Below are 18902 nucleotides of genomic sequence, written 5' to 3'. Positions count from 1 at the left end.
TGAAACCTTCTAGCTCTGCTCTGCCGCTTGCTAGATATGTGTTCTTAAGGAAGTCACTTATAGGCTGGGGAGATGGCTTAGTGGTTAAGTGTTTGCCTGTGAAGCTCAAGGACCTTGGTTCAAGGCTCTATTCCCCAGGACCCATGTAAGCCATGCACAAAAAGGCACACGCATCTGGAGCTCGTTTGCAGTGGCCGGAGGCCCTGGCATGCCCATTCTCTATCTATCTACCTCTTTCTCTCTCCATCTGTCGCTCTCAAATAAATAAATAAAAATAAACAAAAATAAAAAATAAAGTAAGTCACTTACCATAGCTGAGCTTTCAGTTAACCACCCATAAAACAGGACAACTAAAGGCTGAAGATGGGGCTGGAGAGATGGCTTAGCAGTTAAGGTGCTTGCTTGCGAAACCTTATGAGTCATGTTCAAGTCTCCAGGCCCCACATTAAGTCCAACATAGAAGTGGAGCATTTTGGCCCCTTGTAGGCCTATGAGCTTCTCACCTACAACTGGTACTCTGCTAATATCCTAGTGTGATTCATCCAGGGGTCTGTTTGCCCAGCAGCCTGCATCTTCCTGGCCTGGTAGTAGCCTCATCCTTCCATTAGACACATGGGCAGGCACCTGATCCAGGCCTGGCCACTCAGAATATCCCCATATCAAGGATGCAACCAGAGTCCTTCCCTTGGACTGACAGACAGACCCTAGAAGAAAACTGTCCTCTCTTTCTGTTTGGACTGCTAAACTGGGGCTAGCAGATGGCTGCAAGGCGAGAAACTAGCAGTAGTGGGGGAGAGGTGGCAACTTGACCTGATGCCTCATCCTTCAATCTTACGAACTGCCCCCAGGACAGCTAGGATCAGGTCTGTGCCAGCCAGGGGCAAGGCCAGGTAGAGGCCAGTGTTAGAACTACCCCTGTGTATTTGAGCCCAACCCCTCCCATCCAACTTCATGGTCAGTTTACAAGGCATGTTCTCAAGAAGCATCCCGACCTAGCAGTCTTTAGTCATTGCCTCTTAGTGCCCTGGGTAACTTTTTGGAAAAACCTCCAAATGCAAAGAAAGAAAGGGCAACAGGGAGGGCAGGATTCTGGGTAAGCTCTCCCCAGTTCAAGCAGCCAAGCTGTTACAAATGCTGTCGTGGGAGGATGGAGCTCATTGGTAGAGCATTTGCCTAACATATGTAGGGCACTGCTCCATCCCCAGTTTGCAAAAACAAACAGCCCGTGGGTCTGTCCTGCCTAAAGAGATGCATGTTCTCACTGATATTCACTTGAACATTAAGGGGTATAACTTGATGGTAAAGCACTTGCCTAGCACAGATGAAAATTCGCAGAATGAGCCGGGCGTGGGGACGCACGCCTTTAATCCCAAAACTTGGGAGGCAGAGGTAGGAGGATTGCTGTAAATTCGAGGCCACCCTGAGATTACACAGTGAATTCCAGGACAGCCTGGACTAGAGTAAATCTTACCTTGAACACCCCCCCCCCAAAAAAAAACATTGCCAGAATGAAAACTGGGCATGGTGGTACATGACTTTCATCCCAGTGCTCAGGAGGCAGAGGTACGAGAATAGCAAAGAGTTCGAGACTACCCTGAGACTACATAGTTAATTCTAGGTCAACCTGGGCCACAGTGAGACCCCACCTTGAAAAACCAAAAAAAAAAAAAAAAAAAATCCCAGAATGACCAAAAAATAAGGAAAAATAGAAAATAAATAAATAGAAAAGGAAAAGCCAAGCATGGTGGCACATGCCTCTAATTCCAGCACTCGGGAGGCAGAGGCAGGAGGATTGCCATGAGTTCAAGGCCACCGTGAGATTACACAGTGAATTTCAGGTCAGCCTGGACTAGAGTGAGACCCTACCTTGAAAAACCAAAAAATAAATAAATAAATAATAAAAATAAAATATTAATAAATAAATAAGGAGGGCTAGAGAGATGGCTTAGCAGTTAAGGCACTTGCCTGAGAAACCTAAGGACTCATGTTCAACTCTCCAGATCCCAAGTAAGCCAGATGTACAAAGGTGAGGCAAGCGCAAGGTTGCACATGCTCACTAGGTGGTGCAAGCATCTGTAGTTTGACTTCAGTGGCTGAGGCCCTGGCACACCAATTTTCTCTCTCTAAAATAAAAATAAATAAATAAATAAATGAAAATAAAGAAGGATGGCTGGTGAAGTGGCTTAGCAATTAAGGTGTTTGCCTGCAAAGCCTAAGGACCTCGGTTTGATTCCCCAGGACCCATGTAAGCCAGATGCACAAAGGGGCACATGCATCTGGAGTTCGTTTGCAATGGCTAGAGGCCCTGGAATGCCCATTCTGTTTCTCTCTATGTACCTCTTTCACTTTCTCTCCCAAATAAATAAATAAACTATAATAAATAAGTAAACAAATAAAATAAATAAAAAAGGAACCACGGGGCTGAGACAGGTAAAAGCCCTGGAGTTCAGATCCCCAAAACCCACATAAAGCCACACCCAGTAGTAAGCATCTTAATCCCAGCCTTCTACGATGCGATGGGAGGTGAAGACAGGATGATCCTGGACACCCAGAAGACAGCTAGCCTTGCCTATGCACTGGTGAATAACAGAGAAGAGACCCTGTGGGCTAGGGGGATGGCTCAGAGGTTAAAGCACTTGTGTGCAAAAGCCTGCCAGGCCGAGTTCAATCCCCCAGTAGCCACTAAAGCCAGATGTACAAAGTGGTGTATGCATCTGAGGTTCGTTTGCAGTAATGAAAGACCCTGGTGAACACATATATTCATTCATTCTGTGTGTGTGTGTGTGTGTGTGTGTGTGTGTGTGTGTGTGTCTATCTCTCTTCTTCCTCAAAAGTTAATTAGTTAATTAATTTAAAAAAAGAAGTGGGGCTGGAGAGATGACTTAGTGGTTAGGGTGTTTGTCTGCAAAACCAAAGGATCCTGGTTCAACTCTCCAGGACCCACGTAAGACAGATGCACAAGGGGGGCGCATGCACCTGGAGTCTGTTCACAATGGCTGGGGGCCCTGGCATACCAATCCCACCCCCCTGGCCTCTTTCTCTCTCTCAAATAAATTAAAAAAAAAAACAACAAGAAGTGACCAAAGGCTGAGGAGATGGCTCAGCAGTTAAAGACACCTGCAAAGCCTGCAGATCAATGTGTTTATGTGCACTCTACAGAATGGGAAAGTGAAGCCCGGAAAGGGAAATTAACAAGGCCAAGGCTGCAGGGCAAGTACTTGGATGGGAGGCTCTGACGTATAGGCCCATGGCCTCCACACTACCAGGCTGCCAGTGAAAAGCCATTCCCTCTCACATTTCCTGGTTCTGTCAGGAAAGAGATGGTGGTTAATACCTACAGCCTCCTCTTTCTCCACTCTGATTCCTGCACAGTCGCTTTGCCTCCCAGCCTGTTTCCTTGGAGGGCTTCGGGAAGCTTGAGGAACATATGGAATAGATGCATGAAGCTCCCCTTCCCGAGCCCCCACATCCCCATGCATACATAACCAAAGGCTTGCCCAAATGTCAGGGAACCGCTGGGCAGGCCCCCTCCCGGGAACTCCTAATCCACCTCCCCTGTCCTGCCTATGCTGGGGCTGTGGACAGAGGATCCCTTGTTCCCTGAGCTTCCTGCCCAGAGATCTCCGTGGGGCCCGTGTGCTGGCAGGAAGGAACCAAATCACTCCTCTTAAATGGAGCTAACACGACCTCTACTCCCACTACCAGGAATGATATGTTCAAGAACTGTTAACCATTCATTCTACCTGGCCCAGCCTGGTTCAGTCCCACCTCCCACCCTCATACACACACACACACACACACACACACACGGGAGCAATTCTCTAGGAATGCAAAGGTACCTCACATCTATCCAACACTAAAACCAGAAGGTTCTAAAATAACATCATAGCTCTGGCAGCCATGCCTTACTAATGAATGACCCCACGACGGCAGCTGCATGTTACTTGGCAATTTCTCAATGTAACTTCACTGTCTTGGTGCCCTCTCGGTGCCCTCTCTGTGGTCTCACCCTGCCTCACCCAGTCCTGAGTCAGCGGGGTTCTTTCTTTTCTGTTTTTGTTTGTTTTGAGACAGGGTCTTGTCACTTGACTCGGGTCTGGGACTCAACCTTCTCAGTGCTGGCACTACGCGGATATGTCACCATGCCTGGCTGAGCCAGTGATTTTCAACGTTTCTTGCCCGAGACCAAGGCAAGGGCTTTAGTTCTGTCTGGCTTCAGGGTTTAGAAAGAGTCCCCAGCCCTACTCCAACTTCAACAGGGGTTACATCCTATTTAGCTATTTTCCAGACTGTGGGGGGGGGGGAGTAAGAGGGGGGTCATTTAGAAGGAGGATTTCCTTGCTGGAAAGTTAAAAAAAAAGAAAGAAAGAAAGAAAGAAAGAAAAATCATTTATTCTGACCCTCCCCAGCTCCTGGCTAGACAATGAAAATATCTCTGGATCCATACTCAGTGAATACTCAGTGGCAGCGCTCAACAAAACCATCCCCTCATGAGTCTAGCCTACACTGAGCAGAGGTTGAGTGAAAGAAAGCAAAGGCTCCAGGGCTAGTGGATCCAGCTTCCAGCAGGACGCCAGCCTTGGTGGTGCGGAGAAGCAAGACAGGCGGAGCATGCTGCCAACACAGAGCCCTTGAGCCCCGCCTCCAAAAAGCCCAACCCAGGCAGAGCCTCAGTCAACCCCAGAAGAAACCTGTGGCCTAGACAAACCCTCAAGCTACTCAGGCAATCACAGAACCATCAAGAGTCAGTGGCCAGGAAGACCTCTGGGCCGGACCTCAATGAAAGCAGGTGATGAGGCGGAGCCTCTGGGTCACTCACCCCTCCTCTGCACCCCAGCTCTCTGGGGAAGATGTCCTCAGCCGGGCACCTGGACCGAGGAGACACAGTTAGCCCCTTAGCATGTGAGGCGCCACTGGACTCTTGGGAGCTTAGGGAAGTTGCTGAACCTGTTAAACAGAAAGACTAGGGGACTGACTTGCAGACAGTAAAAGGGCAGGTAATGAAACTGCGGGGCCTGGCTGTGGAGGCTAAGGTGAGATTGAGTCTTCATTCTAAGAGCACTAGGACGCTATTGACTCTCAGAGTAGAGGAGGGACTGAAAAGAAGGCAAGAGTGGCTGTGGCAGAATCAGAAGGAAGGATAAAGACCTAGATGGGGGCTGGAGAGATGGCTCAGTGGTTAAGATGCCTGCCTTCAAACCCTAATGACCTGAGTTTGATTCCCCAGTACCCACATAAAGCCAGACGCAGAAAGTGGCACACACATCTGGAGTTCGGCTGCAGTGGCTAGAGGCCCTGGCACACCCATTCTCTCTGTCTCTCTTCTCTGTATCTTTCTCTATGTTTGCAAATAAATGGAGACTTAAGCTAGGTGTGGTGGCACACGCCTTTAATCCCAGCACTCCGGCACACATGCACAGTATTTTGATTCTTTCTTTTTGGATAAGAAAAAGGAGGTTAAAAAAATTCCACATGGGGGCTGGAGAGATGGCTTAGTGGTTAAGGCACATGCCTTTGAAGCCTAAGGACCCAGGTTTGATTTTCCAGGTCCCTTGTAAGCCATATGCACATGGTGGCACATGCATCTGGAGTTCGCTTGCAGTGCCTGGAAGCCCTGGTGTGCCCATCCTCTCTCTGTCTTGCCCCTCTCTGTCTCGGATAAATAAATGAATGAAAAATAGAACATTAAAAATGTTCCACATGGACTGGGCATAGTGACACACACCTTTAATCCCAGCACTGGGGAGGCAGAGGTAGGAGGATTACTAAGAGTTTGAGGCCAGCGTGAGACTACATAGTGAATTCCTGGTCAGCCTGGGCTAGAGTGAGACCTTATATACAAAAAGCAAAACAAGGGCAGGAGATATTGCTTAGTGGTTAAGCACGTGCCTGTGAAACCTAAGGACCCCGGTTCGAGGCTCAATTCCCCAGGACCCACGTTAGCCAGATGCACAAGGGGGCACACCCGTCTGGAGTTCGTTTGCAGCGGCTGGAGGCCCTGGCGCGCCCATTCATTCTCTCTCTCTCTCTCTCTCTCTCTCTCTCTCTCTCTCTCTCTCTGCCTCTCTCTCTCTGCCTCTCTCTCTCTGTTGCTCTCAAATAAATAAATAGAAATTTCAAAAGCAAACAACAAAACACAAAAAATCCAAATGTAGCTAGAGAATTAGCTCAGTGGATGGTGACTGCCATGCAATCATGAGTGCCTGAGTTTAGATCCCCAGAATTCACATATAGCTGGACAGTGCAGTGGGTGATTGCAATCCCAGGGTGCCTAGGAGGAGAAGAGAGGTAGGGACAAGAAGTTAGGGGCCAGCTAACCTGGCAGATTCAGCAGTGTATTAAGAGCCCCTTGCCTCAAAACAGCATTGAGGTTGTACTTTCATCTCCACACGGGAGCCACAGGCCACGCATACCCACACTCACACACACCCACACATACACACCACACACACGTGCACACACAATTCCAAGGACACAGAGATTGATCCTTAGGAGAGGGAATTATTTGAACACAAGCCTCGGTGAGAAAGCCTATGGTGTCCCTGTGGTATCCAGACAGTAGATAGACATGGAGCCGCTTTCAATTTCGGAGTGTGAAATGGGGATGAATGCAAATCAAGAAGTGGTGTGTGTGTGTGTGCTCGAGCACGCGTGTGTGCGAGTGTACATGCAGCTTGCCCACATGTGCAACTACCTTAAGAGGAAACCAGAAGGAACTGGTGAAACAAAAGCCTCTTTCTCAGAAGCCCTCTCCCGGGACTGAGCAGGAGGGGAGGGGGCCGGAGAGGAGCAGAGGGCTGGCTTTAAACAAACACTGGCAGCTCCAGATTGGCCATCATCTTGCTATGTGATCCTAGGCCTGCCTCTGAGTGTGTGCGCTCTCTCTCTCTCTCTCTTTCGCTCTCTCTCTCTTTCGCTCTCTCTCTCTCTCTTTCTCTCTCTCTCTGTCCCTCTCCTTTGTCTCTTTAACTCCAGAAAGGTACAGCTATACTAAATGGTTCTAAGGGCCCCTTCAGAGTCAGACATGTTGACCCACACTCAAAAGCAGAGGCAGGAGGATCACTGCCAGTTCAAGGTCAGCCTGGGCTACATAGCAAATTCTAGGCTAGCCAGGAGCTACACAATGAGAGCTTGCCTTGATTAAACAAAACAAGGTCTGGGGAACTAGCTCACTAGGTAAAGTGCTTGCCTTGCATGCAAAAAGACCTGAGTTTGACCCTTACTACCAACATAAAATGCTGAGCATGGTGGCTCATGCTTGTAATCTCAGCACTGGGGAAGGTGGAGACAGGCAGGTCCCTGGGGCTCACTGGCTAGTCAGTCGACCCTAACTGGTATGATCCAGGCCGGCGAGAAACCCTGTTTCAAGAAGGTGGATGGCACACCAGAGAATGACGCCTGAGGTTGTCCTCAGCCTCCACACACACATGCATGCTCATCTACATACATGTGAACCACATATGCATATCCACGCATTGCAGAAAAAGACTTTCAGGGCTGGAGAGCTGGCTTAGCAGGTAAGGCGCTTGCCTGCGAAGCCTAAGGACCCATGTTCTACTCTCCAGATCCCAAACGCACAAAGGTGAGGCAAGAGCAAGGTTGCACAAGTCCACTAGGTGGCGCAAGCATCTGGAGTTTCATTGCAGTGGCTGAGGTCCTGGTGCGCTATTCTCTCTCTCTCTCCAAAATAAAAATAAAAAATAAAACAAAAAAGACTTTCAGTTATAAGAGACTAATAATACCATTCCTTAGCAGCTCCCGGTCCCTGCCTCCATAGCGGCGGGAAGGACAGACTCCAATATCATCACAACAAGGTTGGGAAGTCCTGCAACTGCAGGCCAGCTAGGTGACTTCTCCTCCACTTCCTCATCTGTAAAATGGGCACTCATCTTTGTGCGATCACTGACAGAAAGGGAGTTCCAAGGAGCTCCCTTAAAGGCAAGCCATTTCTTGAGGTGTCCCACAAAGCGCCCTTGGCTTCCCATCCTCGGTCTACAGTCCATCCAGACAAGGGGCACAACAAAACCCAAGCTTCTGGCTGCAGCAGCAGCTGCTGCTGCACAAGTGCCTGCCACGGCAGCTGCCCCCACTGCCATTCCGAGGCTGTTCGGATGTGCAGGCACCGTGCTAGCTGCTCCCTTGGATTATTTCTCAATCGCCATTAGTCTCAATTGACAGCAAAGTGCCCAGTGTCACAAAGAGCAAGTGGCATCGCCACGATGAGAACGCATGAGAAACTACCTTATCTTGGGGGCTTTGGAGTTGTCTGGGAGGAGATCCCGTCAAGGGGCATGGCCCAGAGCTGGGGCTGAGATAGGGAATATCTGGCCTGTGTTATCTCCCCTAAACTGCCTCACATAACTAGCCGTTACAGTCCCACATTATTATACAGATGTGTCCAAGTGAACTCTGGCTACCACATCCAATAAAAAGAGAATGCAAGAGCTGGGGACATGGCTCAGCGGATAAAAACACTTGCTGGGCCGGGCGTGGTGGCGCATGCGTTTAATCCCAGCACTCGGGAGGCAGAGGTAGGAGAATTGCCGTGAGTTCGAGGCCACCCTGAGACTCCAATGTGAATTCCAGGTCAACCTGGGCTACAGTGAAACCCTACCTCGAAAAACCAAAAAAAAAAGAAAGAAAACAAAACACTTGCTGGGCAAGCCTGATGAACCTGAGTTAAGATCCCCAGAGCCCATGTAAAGTGGATGCAATAGTGAGTGGCTGTAATCCCAGCCTTCCTAAAGCAAGATGGGAGGCAGAGACAGGAGAGTCTCCCAGGAGCTCGTGGGTCAGTAGTGAACCACAAGAGATCCGTTCTCAAGCACGGAGGTTGCTGAGGAGCAATACTTCCACTTGTCCTCTGACCTACACACACACACACACACACACATCATATACACACAGAGATACTTTTAAAAAAGAAAAATAAGGGCTGGAGAGATGGCTTAGTGGTTCAGCGCTTGCCTGTGGAGCCTAAGGACCCTGGTTCGAGGCTAGATTCCCCAGGACCCACGTTAGCCAGATGCACAAGGGGGCGCACGTGTCCGGAGTTCGTTTGCAGTGGCTGGAAGCCCTGGTGCGCCCATTCTCTCCCTCTCTCTCTCTCTCTCTCTCTCTCTCTCTCTATCTGCCTCTTTCTCTCTGTCACTCTCAAGTAAATTAATAAAAATGAACAAAAAAAATTTAAAAAAAAGAAAAATAAGAAATAGAATATGAGACTGGACACAATGTCACCTGCCATCACAATGTCAGCTACTGGGCAGACTGAGGCAAAAGAATCACTGAAGTCTAGGAGTTTTGAGACAAATATGGGCAACATAATGATTCTGTCTCACACACACACACACACACACACACACACACACACACAGAAAAAATATAATGCAAGCTAAACAAGTAATAAAAATCTTTTCCATTAGCCACATTTAAAAGAGAATAAAGAAATGGGTGAAATTAATTTTAATGTTTTTACCCAATATCAATTTCAACAGGCAAGCAATATAAAGATATATTTATATACCTTACATTCTTCGTGGGTTTTTGTTGTTGTTGTTGTTGTTGGTTTTAAGGAAGGTCTTACTCTAGCCCAGGCTGACCTGGAGCTCACTCTGCAGCCCAGGCTGGCCTCAAACTCACAGTACTCTTCCTACCTCAGCTTCCCAAGTGCTGGGACTAAAGGGGTACAAAACCACTCAGTTTATCTTCTTTTTTTTTTCATGGCTGTCTTCTAAATCCAGTGTGTATTTTATATGTACAGCACATCATGATTCAAATGTTAGATTCTCATCAAATACTTAGATTTTCTTACCCTTTACCATTCAAACCATATACTCATGAATCTAAGTTTGTCCATAACTGAATTGCGTATTGATTTGAATGTCTGATTAAAATCAAATGAAATTAAATATTCAACACAATGTAAAATTCAGTTCCTTGGTCTCAGTAACCACATGTGACTCGGAGCTGTGTGGGGACTGTGGTTACCTTTCCATATCAGCTACCAGCTGCTCGCTTGGGGGAGTGGGTTGGGAGTCTCCTTGGCTCTGGCCCAAAGCGAACGCCCGGAGGCCTGGTTGAATCTGCATCTGAGTATTCACCGTGTTGGTGACAGAGGGATCTGAGTGCTCCTTGTTCAAAGGATGACTTTGTGATTTAGAGAGGTAGCCCTCGTGCCCAAGGTCACCAGCTTTGACAGGGCCTGCTGACATGGAAGCTGCGGCTCTGTCCCCTAAAACTTGGCAGAGGCCCCTTTGCCCTATCATCAGGGAACCTACTCCCACAGTCTAGTGACAAGAAGATCCCAGAACAGGAAACCCAATGAAGAAACTAAACAGGAGACAGCCTCTCACTCCCCCGTCACACACACAGTCCCACCGAGTTGGGTGGAGGCTTTGTAGAAGGTTAAGGCCACCTAAGTGACTCCACCCTAACTCTCCCCACTGATCCCTGGCAGGAGGCAAGGCCTGCTCAGTCCACTGGCTGCCTACATGCTGGGTGGGTCCACCAGCCTCCCTAGGAGCACTCAGGCAAAGACCCTTGGACCGGGGCCAGAGCCAGTACTCACCTCCCAGGGTCACCTCTGCTGGAGGCAGAGGAAAGGGTCCAAGTGGCAAGCTGTCCCCTGGGGAGGGAAGGGCCCTGGGGCCAGATCCCAGAGTAGGGAAGAGGTGGCAGGTACAGGCCAGAAAATCCTGGGTGACTCCACCCCTCTCCTGGAGAGCTGCACCCGGCACAGTGCAGCCCCTCCAGCTAGCCCAGCAGGGTGAAACTCGCCAGTTACTAGGTTTAACAATTAACTCTGATGGGTTTCCAGTTCAGCAGGAGGTAGCTCCAGCAAAAAGTCCCATCTGGAAGTAGAGGGACTTAAAAGGGGACTGGAGGCCAAGAAGAGGGAGAACCCTGCCCTTCCAGATGCCTGAGGGGCTGTGGTATAAATGCCCTCCATGAAGTTGGGGACAGTACCTAACCCAAAGCCGGTGGTCAGTCGATTTTTTGTTTGTTTGTTTGTTTGTTTTGTTTTTTGAGGTAGGGGCTCCCTCTAGCCCAGACTGACCTGGAATTCACTATGGAGTCTCAGGGTGGCCTCGAACTCAGGGCAATCCTCCTACCCCTGCCTCCTGAGTGCTGGGATTAAAGGCGTGCATCACCATGCCTGGCACGATAAATACTTTTCTAAGATTTTAAATTTTTAATTATATTTATTTATTAGAGAGAGACACACAGAGAGAGAGTATGGCCATGCCAGGGCCTCTAGACACTGCAAACAAACTCCAGATGCATACGCCACCTTGCGCATCTGGCTCACATGGGCTCTGGGAGTCAAACCTAGGTCCTTAGGTTTCACAGGCAAGTGCTTTAATCACTAAGCCATCTCTCCAGCCCCTCAATAAATATTTTCAATCAACAAATAAAGGGTGGGGGAAAACTAGAATGAAACAGGCCTGCTACGTGGGCAGATTGGCAGAGAAGGAGGGAAGGAAGAGTGGGTTTGGGCTGGGTACTTCTTGAGCACTTTGACCCCATCCAGCCTGGGACACCACCCACCCGGGCACGCTAGTATTTGAACGTGACTTTGAAGTCCCCCCCCCCCCCCAGCCCTGGAAGCTGTTCCTGACTCTAGTCCTGCTCGCCAGGACCTCAGGAGCCTTGGCTTCTTCCAGCGGAGGTGGTCCTGCCCCAGCACAGGCCCGACAGGACCAGGCCCACAGTCACCGTGTGCCGCACGGCTCTCATGCGGGCTTGCATGAATCTTGCTGCCTGGCAACAGCCTTCTCTTCTGGGGGCCACCCCCTGACTTCCCCACACATCCCAACATGCCTCTGGCTCCCACCTATAAGCTCCTTTCTCCTTTTCCGGAAGGAAAGCCTGGAATGAAGATGCCTTCAGCCCACTCACAACCCACTCACCTGGATTACACAGCCCCGGCAACAGATGGCTCCCAGCCTGACACTGGCTTGGCATTTCCCTCCTCCTTGGGTCCCCTGGAACCTGTCTCACCCTTCTCCCAGCCCCTAACATAGGCCTAGTTCCATGCCCCACCACAGGCTTATAGGCTCATCCCTTAGTGCTCCTGGGCGGTGGTCCTAGGCCAGATGCACAAGGTGGCTCACGCGTCTGGGATTACTTTGCAGTGGCTAGAGGCCCTGGTGCACCCATTCTCTCCCTCTCTTCCTCCCTCTCTCTCAAATAAATAAGTACATACATAACTAAAAATACTTTAAAGATAAAAAAATAAGAGGCAAAGTGACTGTGGAAGATACCTGACATCAAACGTTGGCCTACAAACACATGCTCAAACAAATATAAGCATGGCTGGACACACACACACACACACACACACACACACACACACACACACTCCAACAACAACAATAGAAGAGCCATCACTCCCCAGATTACTTCTGGCAAACTCCAGCTTGACACCCACCTCTGCCTGCAGTGCTAACCCTGAGCCTCTTTCCTGTGGGGAGTCTGCAGCCCCTTGTTTCTGCTCTGCTCCTTTCTGTACACACCTCCCCAATCTGCGCAGGGAGCCTCCTGATGCTCTTGTCTCATGCCATTCCAGCTCAGTGTCTCCTCTGTTCACTCGGACATCTCTGAGAGACTCCAGTTCCTTGTGCCAGGGTCCCACTGCCCCTCAGTGACCTTAAGACACAGGAGACCTCAGCACTGTAACAACACTTTCTATCTCCCTGGCCACTAGCCTGATGCTCAACAAAACAGCAAGTGTTTACTGAAGACCTAAGGGTATTAACCATTAACTTAAAAATAATAAATTAGAGCTGGGCATGGTGGGTCATGCATGCCTTTAGTCCCAGCCCTCAGGAGGCAGAGGTAAGAGGATCGCCATGAGTTCAAGACCAGCCTGAGACTACATAGTGAATTCCAGGTCAGCCTGGGCTAGAGCAAGACCCTACCTCAAAAAAATAATAATAATAGTAATAATAAAATTATTTTCTTTATTGGGCATGTATCCTTTGCAATGCTTAGTGCTCTTGGGCAGTGGACCTAGGCCAGATACACAAGGTGGCTCATGCATCTGGGATTAGTTTGTAGTGGCTAGAGGCCCTGGTGCACCCATTCTCTCCCTCTCCTCCTCCCTCTATCTCAAATAAATAAGTACATAAATAACTGAAAATATTTTAAAGATAAAAAATAAGAGGCAAAGTGATTGTGGAAGATACCTGACATCAGAGTGCTGACATCTGAGCACTTTACTCATACCATTTCAGTTAATTCTCCCAACTCTCCAATGGACTTGTCATCTTTACCCCTCTGGGGCTTTTGTTCTGTTTTGTACTTGGTTTCTAGAGACAGGGTCACTATACAGCCCACAGTGGCTTCAAACTCACAATAGCCCTGCCTCAGTCTTCCAAGTCCCGGAATTACAGGCATGTGCTACCACACCCAAGCCTTACCCCTTTGTTTTAACCAGAGAAAATTGAGGCTCAGTGAAGGGAAGTGATTTGCCCAAGGTCACACGGCCAGCAAATAGCAGCATCGGGAGTGGAATTCAAGTTCTCAGCTACTGCCCTACTTGGCCTCTCTCCAACCCACAAATAAAGGAGGAGCAACGTGAGGAGTTGTGGCCTGCCAGTGACGTGGGCCACAGGGACTCCAGAGAAACCAACCTAGCCCAAGGCTGCGGGCAGCGCTCTCTGCCAGTGAACCTTCATAAACCTGGATTAAGCACCTGCTCTGTACACAGCCCGGTGCCAGGGGCTGGGGAGCAAAGAACAAGACATGAGAAGACACCTCCGCGCCCTCAGAGCTCAGAACCTAATAAGAAGTCTTACCTCCCCAGATAAGGCTAAGACCAGGCAGATCTTGTCCCCAGAGGGGAACAAGATAAGGTTCTGGAGGAATGCAGAGGAGGCAAAGAGGATCTCGTGTGAGGAGGTGGGGGAGGGCTCCTGAAGCTGTGTGCGCCGGAGGCTGGCATCTGAGATGAGCCTTCACAAGACACACGGGAGCTGGAGAGCTGGCTTAGCCTTTAAGCGCTTGCCTGTGAAGCCTAAGGACCCCGGTTCGAGGCTCGATTCCCCAGGACCCACGTAAGCCAGATGCACAAGATAACGCACGCGTCTGGAATTCGTTTGCAGTGGCTGGAGGTCCTGGCGCGCCCATTCTCTCTCTCTGCCTTCTCTGCCTCTTTCTCTATCTGTCGCTCTCAAATAAATAAATAATAAAAAATTTTTAAAAAGATACACAAGATTTTGACGGAAATTGCGGGGAGGGGAGTGAAGGTGGCATTCCTGGCAGGGTGGAACAGAGGAAGCAATGGGCAGAGAGAAAAGCACAGGTGAACACCGGGCATGTTCCAGGAGCCTCAGGAAAGGCATTCTCCTCGTCTTCTCCTTGGCACTGGTCCAGGTGTCCAGCCCTGTGGAGAGGCCGCCTTGAGCTTCCCAAGACTCACGGGCACCTGTTGCACTTGTGGTGAGTGGGCACGGAGAAAGAAGAACAGGCCTGTCGGACTGGTATGTGGTTTCACAAGAGGGCAGAGACAGAGAAGCCGGGGGCCAGGCTCTGTCCAGAATCTCGGGAGATGCAGGCGCAAGCAGGGCAGGCCCCACAGAGGTAGGTGATGCCGGAGAAACCACAAAGAGACGAGCACAGAACAGGGACTAGGCAGTAGGAGGCCCAGCTTCCTGAACCCCAGATCAAAGTTTCAGGGACCTTGGCTAATATTCTGCTCAGGCCCCCCCACTTCACAGCTGGGAAAACTGAGGCCCAGACAGAGGACCTAGTCCATAATCACTTGACACCATTACAGATAAGCCAGCCGGTGATGTTCTCAAGAGATCAGAGGCCAGCCTCCTTCACCTGACCCTTCCATTAGCTCCTTAGTGACCTTTCCTAGACCTTAGTTCTAGCTGTGTAAAAATCCTGAATCCGGGTGTGGTGGCTCATACCTAGAATCCCAGTACTTGGAGGGGCTGATGTGGGAGGATCATCATGAGTTCCAGGCTAGCCTGGGCTAATAGTGAGGCCCTGACAGAAAAAACAACAACAATAACTGGATTAAGCCTGCTCTGGACTCCTCCCAACTCAGATTTCTGCTTTACTTTGTTTCCTAAAATAAATCTTGTTTAACTTGCCCTTCAAAGAATAAAAGACAACACACACATACAGTAAAACAAAACGAGATATGACAAAAAATGAGCCAAAAATTCCTAAAGACAATGATTCTAAACTTGAAGAATTAGACAAAGTAGATAGATCCTCTCCTGGGGACAGTACAAGCTTAAAACAGTGCTTGCTTGCCACTTCAGAACTTCACAAATATGTCTGGGGTGAGTCCTAAAAGGGTGTTCAGGCAGCTCCCCTTCGTTACTCTTAGCAAGAACAGGGGGTTGGAGAGATAGCTTAGCAGTTAGGATGCTTGCCTGCAAGACCTAATAAGGACCCAGGTTTGATTCCCCAGGACCCACATAAGCCAGACGCACATGGTGGCGCATGCATCTGGAGATTTTTTGCAGTGGCTAGAGGCCCTGGCATGCCCAGATTCTCCCTCCCTCTCTCTCTCTCTAATAAATAAATAATTTTTTTGAAAGAAGAGCATTTGAAGACCACTCTTAGGGAAGCAAGGGATTTAGGGGCATGGGACTCTCCTTGTCTGGGAAGTGGTGCCTCTGTGGCTGGAAGTTACAAAGTGCCTTCATCAGAGTCTCTTCTGGGTTAGCCACCTGTCCAGGTAAGGAGGTGGCTGGGCTGGGCTGGTCTACTCAAATTGTGGTCACAGTGGGTGATGGGGTTCAGCATGAGGCCGTGGCTGTCCAGATTTTAAGGTAACACTATGAGGTCAGCAGCCTGTCCAGGGGGGAAGTCTGGACTCCTGGGCTGAACTTGGTGTTGAAAAAAGGTCCAGGCTCCTGCACTTACCCCAAGCTACTCTTGCCTTCCTGTCTTTCCTCTTCTGGCAGAAGTGAACTCCTTAAGCTGGGTCTGCTGCCTCTGCTGTCTGCCCTCCTACCTATCACTGAGCCTGACGAAGGATCCCCAAGTCCCCAAGCCCCTTCTGAGAAAACACCTAATGTGGTTTACAGCTGGTAAAACTGCTTCAACTGGAAGACTCAGAGTCACCCTTGAGAAACATCCTTGAGAAGAAAAAAAAAAAAGCTAGAAGCTAACAAGACTTCCAGACCTGCCCTATCACCTCCCTCTGATGCAGCATCTCTCCCAGAGGTGGGCAGCTGCCTAGAACCAGATGAGCTCAGAGCCCTGACCAGTACTGAGGTTGGTGCTATAGGAAATACAGTTCCTGACACCATGGTAGAACACAGGCTTAGAAGCAGAAGTCTTGGTTAAGGGACCCTATGCTCAGAATAAATAATTTACTCTCTTGGGTTGAAGAGATGGCTTAGCTGTTAAGGCATTTGCCTGCAAAGCCAAAGGACCCAGGTTCGATTCCCCAGGACTCACGTAAGCCAGATGCACAAGGTGGCGCATGTATCTGGAGTTTGTTTATAGTGGCTGCAGGCCCTGACACACACACACACTCTCTCTCTCTCTCCTCCTTCTTTCTCTCTCAAATAAATAAATAAAAATAAAATATTAAAAAATAATTTGCTCTTAGAATTTGAGCAAATGCATGCTCCTCAGTGGACCCCTAAATGTGACCAAGGACCCCATTAAGGACAGGATAAGAAAGACTCAAGAGCACCCATGGGCTTTGGTCAGAGCAAGACTTAAATCCCAGGTGGACCTTTTGCTGGCTGAGGACTGGGGAGGCCACGGGCTTGCTATTTAGCCTCCTTTGATGCAAAGGGGCCTGAACACTGTCTCGCTGGGGAGCTGCAAGGATTACAGGACCTAAGTCTCCTGAAGCGCTTCACGCAGCACCTGGGGCATGAAAGCTAAGAAGCACAAGCCGTGGTTTCTAAGTCACCACACTGAGCCTGTGAGGAGAACCCCGGGCTTCCTCATTCTAGGTGGCTCTGCAGACTTTATCTTTAGTCCTATAATCTGGGGAGCAGGGAAGTGGGGAAGCAGACGGGAGGGAGGGAGAGAAAACCCAGAAGAGGAAGGAGGAAAGAGGAAGGATGGGGCAGGCGGACGCTCCCCAACTTGAGGGAAAGGAAGATGATTTACAGGAAACTGCTAGAACAGAATAGCCCCTCTCTCCTTCCCAGAGCCTTCCTAAGGCAAGGCGTAGAGAGATACAGCTGTAGGGAAGCACCAGCCTGGCTATCAATAGGGCATTTGATGCCTTGGGTTACCTCCAGCTGCTGGCTCTCCACACAGCTGCTCTTGGTGGCCTCCTATCCTCCTGCCGAAGTTGAAAGAGATAGCCGTAGCCAGGCTGGTGACAAGACAACCCACCCTGTCAGTCCAGGGAGGCACCGCCTGCTCACTCAGGACCTGGACACCATTTTTTTTTTTTTTTTTTTTTTTTTTAGTTTTTCAAGGTAGGGTCTTACTCTAGCCCAGGCTGACCTGGAATTCACTATGTAGTCTCAGGGTGGCCTCGAACTCACAGAGATCCTCCTACCTCTGCCTCCTAAATGCTGGGATTAAAGGCATGTGCCACCATGCCCGGCTTCTCTTTCTTAATTCTTATTCTCCCAGCTGGATCCCCACCTCTAGGACTTGTGAAGAGGCTTCTAGGCATCCAACATGCTCCAAGCTCCTGCTGCTGGGATAAAGTTGCAACTAAGGAAAAAAGTACCGTTCAGACTGTAAGCAGGAGCCATACACAAGGTATTTCAAAGGCCATTGATAGGCTTTGGGGTGTCACTTGAGCATCAGTTTCTCTCCCGTACTAATGAGGGCAGCAGCAAGGGCCATCTTGATGGCCTGTCCAGCTCTGACAGTGACTACTGTTCATGCCATGCCTCTGGGCACAGAAGGCAGAGCCCTAGGACCTCCCTGGGAGAGGAGTGGGCTGAGCTGGGCTGGGCTGGGCTCTGCTAAGGTGCACAGGATGTGGTGATGGCCAAGGATTCATTAGGATGATGAAGGTTATAATTAAGAATCACAGCAACAAACGCTTAAGCAATTTACAAAGAGGTTCTCATTATCTCCTGGGATTGGCAATCTGGCAAGAAGGCAGGGTTGGAGGGTGACCATTCATGTATAAAAGTGAAGCAGAATTAAGTAAGTTGTCTCAGCCACTAAAGCCAGAGAAGGGGGAAACCCAGAATATGTAATAATTGAGTACTTACTGTATACCGCCTCACGGAGTATGCTCACGGCTGGTGTCTTGGTTATTAAGTCTTACCACTACAACGTAAATGCTAAAATGGGTGACCCCCCATTTTCATAAATGAAGAAATGAGGCTTTGGGGATTCCCAAGGCTCATGCTATTTCCCATGTTCTTTTAAAATTTTTTTATTATTTATTTGAGGAGTGAGGAGAGAATGGGTATGCCAGGGCTTCTAACCACTGCAGATGAGCTCCAGATGTATGCGCCACCATGTGCATCTGTCTTGTGTGGGTACTGGGGAATCGAACCTGGATGTTTAGGCTTCGCAGGCAAGTGGCTTAACCGTTAAGCCATTTCTCTAGCCTTATTTCCCAACATCTATGTGTACTGGGTTGTACTGGGTTGAGTAATGAACCTCTCCCCTTCCATTCCTGTCTACATGAACCTCAGAATACAACTGTATTTGGAAATATAATTTGCAGATGCAATTAGTTAAGTTAAAATGCAGTCATGTGGGATTAGGACAGGTCCTAAACCTAATATGACAGGTGTCCTTAGGAGGAGGCAGGGCTAGAGAGATGTCTTAGCGGTTAAGGAACTTGCCTGCAAAGCCTAAGGACCCAGGTTCGATTCTCCAGGCTCCATATTAGCCAGCATTTGCAGTGGCTAGAGGCCCTGACGCACCCATTCTGTCTGTCTGTCTGTCTGTCTGTCTCTCTCTCTCTCTCTCTCTGCCTCTGTTTCAAATAC

The 18902-nt window shown here is 49.2% G+C and overlaps 1 protein-coding gene across 6 annotated transcripts in view; it reads right to left on the bottom strand.

The window, feature by feature from the left end:
* Epb41l1 (erythrocyte membrane protein band 4.1 like 1) overlaps positions 1 to 18902 on the bottom strand; it is a 148481-nt gene that overhangs the window by 122680 nt on the left and 6899 nt on the right. The window contains exon 1 of one of the 6 annotated variants that reach the window (XM_045157501.1): positions 10568 to 10689. The exons of the other annotated variants lie outside the window; for them this stretch is intronic. The gene's annotated coding sequence lies outside the window, so the exon portion shown is untranslated. Of the gene's footprint in view, positions 1 to 10567; positions 10690 to 18902 lie in introns of those variants that run through there. 6 annotated transcript variants of the gene reach the window in all.

This window comes from Jaculus jaculus, chromosome 8 (assembly GCF_020740685.1).
Source record: "Jaculus jaculus isolate mJacJac1 chromosome 8, mJacJac1.mat.Y.cur, whole genome shotgun sequence".
Lineage (NCBI taxonomy): Eukaryota > Metazoa > Chordata > Mammalia > Rodentia > Dipodidae > Jaculus > Jaculus jaculus.
Note: the sequence above shows the minus strand (reverse complement) of the source record. Positions and strands in the feature narration are given on the sequence as shown.